We start from the raw sequence: 10,724 nt of genomic DNA on the forward strand, positions 1-10,724 counted from the left end.
CTTTAAATTAAAAAAACAAAACTGATAGCTATGTGTTTTGTTTCATGGTGTAACAAGCATTCTGAGAGTATTGCATGGCATTACATAGTCCCCCACTGGTCGCAAAAATTACTGGACCGCAGCAATATCTGAAGTTACTTGTGTGGGTATGGTAACGGGAAAATTGGGGAACTGGGATAGGAATGGTTGGAAGTCAGGTACAAAGACTAGACCAGAAAAAATACTATAGGATTAAACATTCTTTTTGAAGAATTTATCGATGTGTAAACTCCGGACATTTTACTCACAAACTGAATAAAAGTGCAAAGCACTTTTATGTTATGTTTGTGAGTAAAATGTCAGGAGTTTACACATCGATGAATTCTTCAAACAGAATGTTTGATTCTTATAATTCCAATTCATTCTTTTTATTAACAATTGCAAAAATTTTAATAGTTTCCCCACACTATGCTATTTGTTTTCAGGCGTGTATGAATACATCGCGTTTTTGGATTTATTGATGTGTAAACTCTTGTTCAGCTTTATTTTTGTCCAATCAAAACAATTGTAATAAATAACATTGGAATTATATATTTATAATTAGGTTTAGGTCTTTAACCAAGTCTATGAACTGTAGTACTCTTATCTACAGAAATAAGAAACTTGGATGTAAACTTTAAGCTGGTGTGGATGTGACTCCACTAGTTCTTAACAACTTTGTAGAGGCAAACTAAAAATGCACCAATTATCAAATGAGTATTTGCAAGCACGTACAACAAAACAAAGAGTCTGAAAAACTGATAATTCACACCATTTTTCAAAGTTCAAGGGCAGTAACTCGATGAAAAAAATCACAAAATTCACTCTTGATCTGTAACATGCTATGGCAAAGCAATGTATAAAATATCAAATGAATACCTGCAAGCACAACAAAAAAGTCTGGAATTGGATCATTCACGCTATTTTCCTAAGTCCAAGGGCACTAATGTGAAAGATCAATGAACCAAGATGAAATTTGCCTTGATCTGTAACTTTTTCTCTTTTTTGTAACTTATGGCAAAGCAATGTACAAAATATCAAATGAATATCTGCAAAATAAGGGCTGAAGACTGATAATTCATGCGATTTTTCTAAGTCCAAGGGTCGTAATTTGGTGAAAAATCAACAAACCGAAACCCAAATTCGAACTTGATCTATAACTTATTATTGCAAAGCAATGTACCAAATATGAAATTAATATCTGCAAGAACAGAGAAAAAAGTGGAAAATTGATTTGCAGGACAGACAGACGGACAGAGTGCAAACCCAAAGTATACCTTTCGACTTCGTCGGAAGGGGACCAATAACTGAACGTGTGTATACAGTAAAACTACAGCAAATGTATGGGGATGAGTGGATTTAGTTCGTTATATCCGTAATTTGCGATATCTGTTTAACAAATCATTTCTACAATTTGTGACGATTTTGGTATGAGAGGTACAGATTTATATAAAGCATGGTACAATCTCCCAAGTATAAAGTCCCTTTAATTGTTTACGATATATATTTACCCTGAAACATTTTACAAAACCAAAAAAAAAAACAACAACAACAAAGACAACAAAAAACCCTAATATTGTTTTATCATTTATATACAGTACGGTCTCAGGGCATACCATTATGAGATTGATCACTGTTCGTTATCTTCACCTTTCATCTATAGATTTATACAATACATGTTGTTTACAAACAATTTTTGTCACGTATATATTGGATGAATAATGCAAGTGATAATGTACTTGTGTTATATTAATATTTAATTAAAATGACTTGGCTGATCAAAGGTGAGTAATTAAATTTCCTCCCCTTCCAGGAAACCAGGCTTGGGTGTAATTACATTGTAGTGACAACACCGACTGCGCATGTCTGCCGCCAGTACTGTCTCGCATGGAGGTGTCAATCACGATTATTAATAAAATAATTCACTTCAGAGTGGTTTCTACAAGGAAAGGTAGTACATGTACCTAAAGTTTAGTTGTGAGGGCATGTACATTTGTAAAAAACGAAAGTATATACAATTCATTTGTAAAAAAGAATAGAAATAATTCTGCAGAATATGAATTTCGGTATGAACAGGTGCAAATACATTGTTTTAATGCGTTTGGGGAATGAAAATCAATCCTGCATGTATTTCCATAAATTCATTATATCCAATTCGTTATAACTGATAGTTTTAGATAACGAAACAGGAATGTTACCAGGGAACCAGAAAATACTTACTATATCTATAAAGTTGCTGTATCCATGTTCGTAATAAACGAGTTGTACTGTAATTTATATCGTTATTTATTTTTCATAACCCGCTGTTAAGTGGTTACAATTTGTTTCTGCTATGCTTGCTACCTTCATCATCCGATTAAACAACAAAGAAAGATATTTTGTTTAATTGATATCATCAAACATTATGATTGCGCTATTTAAAATACTAGTAAGTTCCCAGCGGCGTTTAGGCTACAACAGTTTTCATATGTTAGCAGGATATTCAGAATAGGTCCTTGTTCTGGAAAATGAAGAAAAGAAAAACTACAGTTTTAAAAATTATTTTCTGACATTTTCTTACACTAAGTATCTGATATAGTTGTAATGTGTTTCTCAGCTCCGTCCAAGTTATTTGATAAATTGCCAAACTTTCTTTACATCTACACTGTGGGTACAACTGATTTTGGCAATTTTAAAGATTACGAAACACATTGATTAGTTGTGATACTTGCAAGAAAACAGATCACAAAATACTAATTTTTAAACTAAAGACCCGTTACCAGCAACAACCAAGGCCCTCTGTTCTCTTCCTGTGTGTTAAAATCAAAGGGGTACATGTAGATATATTAGCCTGAATACCTAATGTCCTATCCTCAGTCTGAAATCACAGTTTTATGTAAGACTATTTTAAAATCGTTTAAAAACACACTGGGAAAATACTGAATTAAGTTTTTAGACAAAAGCATGGAAGACATTTTGACGCCAAAACAGAATAAAACTTTTTAACACTTTCAGAGGGATTTCAACTCAGTCAGAGGGTAGTCAAGATATCACCCAAAGTGTGTATGTTTTTATAGGAAAAACAATATTCAGGGTTTCGAGTTTATAAAGATATATGTACGAATAACTAATTTTTGTTCTGAAGTATCAGTTTTATGTTAGAATATTCTATAACTATGTGAAAGCTCCAAAATTAAAATACTAATTGAGTTTTCAAACAAACGTAATGAAGAGGTCATTTTCAAAGGAAATCCGAATGAAAACTAGAAACGATTTCGTTATGTGTAACGAGTACAAGTGTCTTCCGACCAATTGTAGACACAACACGATGTATGATTAATTCTACTCGTTGAAACTTCCAGAAATGTAAAAAAAAAAAAATAAAAAAAAATTAAACTGCTTTCTCTTTACCTTTATTTTCGGGAACACATCCTTTCACAAGGATGGGGTCATTTTGGTACCCGGCTCGTCGAAACCTTTCCAATGATATACAGTGTTCCCTCAATAAATTGCCCCCCTTCCCATTATAATGCTTAAAGAACAGATTCCCCCCCCATGTTAACACATGTCATGTGAATGGTTCTGTGTTGTGTCATGTGAATGGTTCTGTGTTGTGTCATGTGAATGGTTCTGTGTTGTGTCATGTGAATGGTTCTGTGTTGTGTCATGTGAATGATTCTGTGTTGTGTCATGTGAATGGTTCTGTGTTGTTATGTGAATGGTTCTGTGTTGTCATGTGAATGGTTCTGTGTTGTGTGATGTGAATGGTTCTGTGTTGTGTGATGTGAATGGTTCTGTGTTGTCATGTGAATGGTTCTGTGTTGTGTCATGTGAATGGTTCTGTGTTGTCATATGAGTGGTTCTGTGTTGTGTTATGTGAATGGTTCTGTGTTGTTATGTGAATGGTTCTGTGTTGTCATGTGAGTGGTGCTGTGTTGTGTCATGTGACTGGTTCCGTGTTGTTATGTGAATGGTTCTGTGTTGTGTCATGTGAATGGTTCTGTGTTGTCATGTGAATGGTTCTGTGTTGTGTCATGTTAATGGTTCTGTGTTGTCATGTGAATGGTTCTGTGTTGTGTTATGTGAATGGTTCTGTGTTGTCATGTGAATGGTTCTGTGTTGTGTTATGTGAATGGTTCTGTGTTGTCATGTGAATGGTTCTGTGTTGTGTCATGTGAGTGGTTCTGTGTTGTCATGTGAATGGTTCTGTGTTGTGTTATGTGAATGGTTCTGTGTTGTCATGTGAATGGTTCTGTGTTGTGTCATGTGAGTGGTTCTGTGTTGTTATGTTAATGGTTCTGTGTTGTGTCATGTGAATGGTTCTGTGTTGTCATGTGAATGGTTCTGTGTTGTCATGTGAATGGTTTTGTGTTACCATGTGAATGGTTCTGTGTTGTTATGTGAATGGTTCTGTGTTGTGTCATGTGACTGGTTCTGTGTTGTGTTATGTGAATGGTTCTGTGTTGTTATGTGAATGGTTCTGTGTTGTGTCATGTGAATGGTTCTTTGTTCTCATGTGAATGGTTCTGTGTTGTGTCATGTGAATGGTTCTTTGTTCTCATGTGAATGGTTCTGTGTTGTCATGTGAACAGTTCTGTGTTGTCATGTGAGTGGTGCTGTGTTGTGTTATGTGACTGGTTCTGTGTTGTGTCATGTGAGTGGTTCTGTGTTGTGTCATGTGAGTGGTTCTGTGTTGTGTCATGTGAGTGGTTCTGTGTTGTTATGTGAATGGTTCTGTGTTGTGTCATGTGAATGGTTCTGTGTTGTGTCATGTGAATGGTTCTGTGTTGTTATGTGAATGGTTCTGTGTTGTGTCATGTGAATGGTTCTGTGTTGTGTCATGTGAATGGTTCTGTGTTGTCATGTGAATGGTTCTGTGTTGTCATGTGAATGGTTCTGTGTTGTGTCATGTGAATGGTTCTGTGTTGTCATGTGAATGGTTCTGTGTTGTGTCATGTGAGTGGTTCTGTGTTGTGTCATGTGAATGGTTCTGTGTTGTTATGTGAATGGTTCTGTGTTGTTATGTGAATGGTTCTGTGTTGTGTCATGTGACTGGTTCTGTGTTGTCATGTGAATGGTTCTGTGTTGTGTCATGTGAATGGTTCTGTGTTATGTTATGTGAATGGTTCTGTGTTGTCATGTGAGTGGTTCTGTGTTGTGTCATGTAAATGGTTCTGTGTTATGTTATGTGAATGGTTCTGTGTTGTCATGTGAGTGGTTCTGTGTTGTTATGTGAATGGTTCTGTGTTGTCATGTGAATGGTTCTGTGTTGTGTCATGTGAATGGTTCTGTGTTGTGTCATGTGAATGGTTCTGTGTTGTGTCATGTGACTGGTTCTGTGTTGTCATGTGAATGGTTCTGTGTTGTCATGTGAGTGGTTCTGTGTTGTCATGTGAGTGGTTGTATGTTGTCACGTGAGTGGTTCTGTAAAGTTAGGTGTTTGTTTAGGATCTTTGAAGCAGGCATGAATGCACATCTTGTGTAGTGTTTTTCTGTTAGTGAACAGACGCTATTTCTTATTACTGTAGCGCTTCCGTTAGTGAACAGACACTATTTCTTATTACTGTAGCGCTTCCGTTAGTGAACAGACGCTATTTCTTATTACTGTAGCGCTTCTGTTCGTGAACAGACGCTATTTCTTATTACTGTAGCGCTTCTGTTAGTGAACAGACGCTATTTCTTATTACTGTAGCGCTTCTGTTAGTGAACAGACGCTATTTCTTATTACTGTAGCGCTTCTGTTAGTGAACAGATGCTATTTCTAATTACTGTAGCGCTTCTGTTAGTGAACAGACGCTATTTCTTATTACTGTAGCGCTTCTGTTAGTGAACAGACGCTATTTCTTATTACTGTAGCGTTTCTGTTAGTGAACAGACGCTATTTCTTATTACTGTAGCGCTTCTGTTAGTGAACAGACGCTATTTCTTATTACTGTAGCGCTTCTGTTAGTGAACAGACGCTATTTCTTATTACTGTAGCGCTTCTGTTAGTGAACAGACGCTATTTCTTATTACTGTAGCGCTTCTGTTAGTGAACAGACGCTATCTCTTATTACTATAGCGCATATAGGGGACCAAGGTTAATTGTTTTGATTATGGAAGGAATTCATGAAACTGTTTAACAACTGGTGCATTTCCTACATGTGTAGTTCTTCTTTAAACAAATGATCTTCCCCAATCAATACGTCAAGTACGGAATTTCAGGTGCTCTATTCAGTTCAAGAACCCGATCTAAGCAGTATCACCAAGGAAAACAATTTCAAGAGATTTTTCTAATCGCACATAAAATTCCTCGATGTTATAATTAATTAAATCAGAGTTACAAAGCCTGAAAATAAGAAATTCAAAAGAAGAAAAGGGGAGTAAGGATTTTTTAAAAATTTGTTGATACCTAATGCGTCTAATAAAGCCAAGAAATCTGTGTGATAAAAGGAACAATCCCAGACTACATATAGAATATCTTCAAATCAGAGCAGAACAGAATTTTTATTATCTGCCTTTCCAAGATTTGACGTAAATGCGATTCCTCGCGACTGCAGGAACCAATATCGCGTGCGATTTGCATTTTGTCCAAGTAACACCTTGTTCACTTTCTATTATACATTGTATAAAAGTATCACATTGAAACGCCATTTTGAATCGGTTAACAAATTCCTTCCATTGTTTTAAGTTCTGTTTCCTACAGGTGCCCTACGGACAGCTTGCAGGAGACGTGAGGAAACGTCAATATCCTTCTATTGGTGACAATGATTCCCGTGCTCTCACCTCGATTTCTATATCTTTACTCACTATATCGTGACAACCTGGTCTTTGTTAATGAAAGGATAGTAGTCCTCTTAGGACCAATGGTCATCAGCAGCTGGCATGTCAGCGGGAAGAGTGCGATTTGACGTCTGCGCAGAAACTATAATTGGATTTATTGAAATCTCATTCAACAAGGCTACAATTACTACCATAGCCAAACATCGCCATCAAGCATTTTGCCATTTCAGAACAGTCACCCACCTTTGCGGTAACCATACGTAGTCTGACGTAATTGAGGTTTTCTTTATCACGTGATATTCTAAACATCTTGGAGACATTCTGCCACTGGTGCGTTGGTATTTACAGGAGACTGTCTATGGTGTCCTGGCAATTTGTATTCAATGTGAACAGTGAAATTGACAGCGCGAGACCCTCCCCGCCCCGGAGTCAGGAATGGGGTGCAGTACCTCCCATATCCCCCATCAGAAGATGGAAAACTATAGAGAGGAAAGTGAAAATGAAACTTCCACGACGTGGGACTGTCGGGGAGAGCCGGACGGGGAGGTATGCCAGACGTCCTCTTCCAGTAAGTTTACATGTCTATACGCTCATATGAGAGATAGAGAGAGAAAAGAGAGAGAGAGAGAGAGAGAGAGAGAGAGAGAGAGAGAGAGAGAGAGCGAGAGAGCACAGGCATCATATACTGAGTATATCAGTCACTATAGTCCCAAGGGCTATGGAATCTAGAATAATTTTCCTTTTTTGCACATCTAAGCTGAAATCTAAATTCTAATATTCAGCAGCAATATAAAACAAGATGTGTCACAAATCTCCCTGAAAAGGCTTACATATACTGATGAAAGGCTTCCAATGATTTATGTTATATCAATACGATATAACTATTGTGGACCCGCTCTGGGGCTGAAAAAATTCACAATATTGGTACATTCTCTTCTCCTTTTCCTAAGTATGCATTTAGTTTTAAGTACAGTATCAGCAAAATTAGAGACATCTTTCAAATAATGAAGACAATGATAACTATGATAATTTTGGCCCCACCTGGAACCAAAACGATCATGGAGTACTGCATGCTTCTTCTAAATATTCATTCAGTTTCAATTTAGTACCAATAGTATGTTTTACATATAAATACTATAGGCTAGCTATATGCAAAGTTTGGCTCTGCCATGAAGTCAGAATCTCTACTCCAGGGATAATGAAATTTACAATTTTGTTAGAGGCCTTTCTGCTGGACATGACTATGCAATTTGTTAGAGGCCTTCCTGCTGGACATGACTATGCATTTAGTTTTTCTTTAAAATGTGCGATAGTGGAGATGAAGAATTTCAAAAACTATCAGTTTTTTGCCTCACCCCTAAGGCCCCGGTGTACGAGCCCTGAAATTTACTTTTTGCGTCCTCCCTTGTCCTAAAAAAAAATGCCCCGTACCAAATTTAAAAAGAATTGGAATTGTAGTTGTCAAAAATTAGTTAAAAATGTTCAATTGCTTATGGACGACGGACGCAATAGGCGATACAAGTAACCTAAAATTTGTAAGTACCACTGAAGGCTATTTGCATACCGTATAGGGTAGTCAGCAGTGCGTTTTACTTGGCAATAATTAATAGAATATATATACATGTATATCACTTTAAAACACATGATGCAAAAATAAGCAATTTATTGGATTTTTATGCTAGACAAATTGACAATGACATAATACTATATCTGTTTTTACATAATGATTAAAAAAGTTATTTCAGATAAGGAGGAACAATCCAAAAAGAAACCCGACCCTCCAAAATGTCCTACTCATCTGTTCATCGTGTCAAACAAACGGCAGAGGATTGAGGTAAAACCCGCCAAAACAGCCAACTCAAACTGATGCTTCCGGTTCCTGTATATTCAAGAATTCGGAGACATTGGGTGTTTCATGTGATCATCTTATAGGTCATTTTCACAATGGGATTCTTATTCTATATAAACCACACTGGCAAATAGACACTTCGCATTCACATTTTGCTTGTGAAATCAGGGACTGGTGAAATAGAAGATTTTTTTTTTCAAGATCAAGGCTTCTTCGGGCATCACAAATATATACATTGTAAATTAATAAAAAAAAAAAACCAACCAAAAAAACACCCACAATATTGGATTGCTTAGACACTCAATTTCATTAACGACACACCCGAGAACATATTTGAATCTATCCGTTTCTATGGTAACGAAGCATCCTTCTACATCACCATACTTAATTGGCAACAAGACATGTATTATCGATCGACACACCTGTTCTCACGGCCACGAGGGCGTGTCCAAGGTGTATTCTCGTAGTTGTTTACACTGAGAATGAGCCACTTCTCTTTGATCACGAATAACGGTTTCAAATTTTCTCTACGTGCCTTGAACAATCTGGTTAAAATCAGATCTTCGATCCGCTCCTCTATTGGCCATGTCGCGTAGAAGCGACATGACCAATAGATGTCTGGCTAACACGAACGATGGCTTGCCCATTTACCAGCCACGAATTGAATAAATTGAGATAGTCCATTTAGATAGAGGCTCTGTTGTGAAGAATCTTGTTCTCGTTCAACGTCAGAAATAGGTTCTCTGATTCAATAAGAGTTAACGTCCTTAGATTCATTGTCTAAGTTTCCCACTATAATCCACAGTGGACGTGTTTGACCAAGTTATCATCAGATTTATTTCTAAATACATATGTACATGTATGTTCAATTTAAAGTCAAAATTCCGTGGTTTTTTTTCTCTCTATCTTTCGGTTTCTAAATCCAAAATATTCATAACACCATCGGTGTCTTCTCCTGAACTTTGGCTTCTCTAAATTTGAGTCCAGAAGAACCCATTCTGTCAAGGTAGGCCTACATCCCGCATTAATCCATACATGGAATTCAGGTATATTGACCAATAGAATTACATGTACTAAGCAAAGTTTTTTTAAGATCTAGTTTTGTTAAATTGTTTACTTCTAGTTGCCGTCCGGGTTAAACAAACTTTTGTATTAGGGTATACGAATGTGTATGTTTGTATTTTTGGAATTTTATGAGGTCCGTTCGCAACTCCCTACATCCAGCGGCATTTAACAACGGATAGAGGTTTTCTGAAGTTTTTCACAAATATCATCATTTTATCTGTATTTTTTGTTCCTGGCCGGCCCAGATGTTATTTTGAGGGGAGAATATTACATGTATGTTGTTGAGTTACAATGTTTTCATGTCATTCGTCCAAGGCTTAAGCAATTACTTTTGTGTGTTATTTTGTTATTTGTAATTATATACAACTGTAAATAAATTTCGGCATCCTGCAAGTACGGCTGACTGTCGGTAAATATATTAATGTTGTATTCATTTTGTAAGGAGCAAGGTAATACAGAATGGTGCCAACAGGCTGTTTTACAAGGGCACTAGTCCTTTTATGATAGGGGTGTGCGGGTTAGTCTAATTGTATGATAAGGGTGTGCGGGTTAGGTTATTGTATGATAGGGGTGTGCAGGTTTGCCTATTTTATAATATGGGATGTGTAGGTAAGCTTATTGTACGATAGGGGTGTGCAGGTTAGCCTATTGTACAGTGGGGTGTGCATGTTAGCCTATTGTATGATTAGGGTGTGTGGGTAAGCCTATTGTATGATAGGGGTGTGCAGATTAGCCTATTTTATGATAGGGGTGTGCGGATTAGCCTATTCTATGGTGGGGGTGTGCAGATTAGTCTATGGTATGATACGGCTGTGTGAGTAAGCTAGCTATTGTATGATAGGGGTGTGCAGATTAGTCTATTGTATGATAGGGATGTGCAGGTTAGCCTATTGTAGATGGGCATGTGTGGGTTAGCCTATTATATGATAGGGGTGTGCAGGTAAGCCCATCATATGATGGGGTGTGTGGGTTAGGCTATTGTATGCTAGGGATGTATGGGTAAACCTATTGTGTGATAGGGGTATGGGGGTTAGCCTATTGTATGGTAGGG

At 37.0% G+C, this 10,724-nt stretch overlaps 1 protein-coding gene across 1 annotated transcript in view; it reads left to right on the forward strand.

Moving 5' to 3' along the window:
* LOC125658704 (FUN14 domain-containing protein 1-like) overlaps positions 1-27 on the forward strand; it is a 9,505-nt gene extending 9,478 nt beyond the window's left edge. Inside the window, exon 4 of the mRNA XM_056149836.1 lies at positions 1-27. This exon is cut by the window's left edge and continues 3,282 nt beyond it. The gene's annotated coding sequence lies outside the window, so the exon portion shown is untranslated.
* Positions 28-10,724: the final 10,697 nt, after the last annotated feature.

This window comes from Ostrea edulis, chromosome 9 (assembly GCF_947568905.1).
Source record: "Ostrea edulis chromosome 9, xbOstEdul1.1, whole genome shotgun sequence".
In the NCBI taxonomy this organism is placed as follows: domain Eukaryota; kingdom Metazoa; phylum Mollusca; class Bivalvia; order Ostreida; family Ostreidae; genus Ostrea; species Ostrea edulis.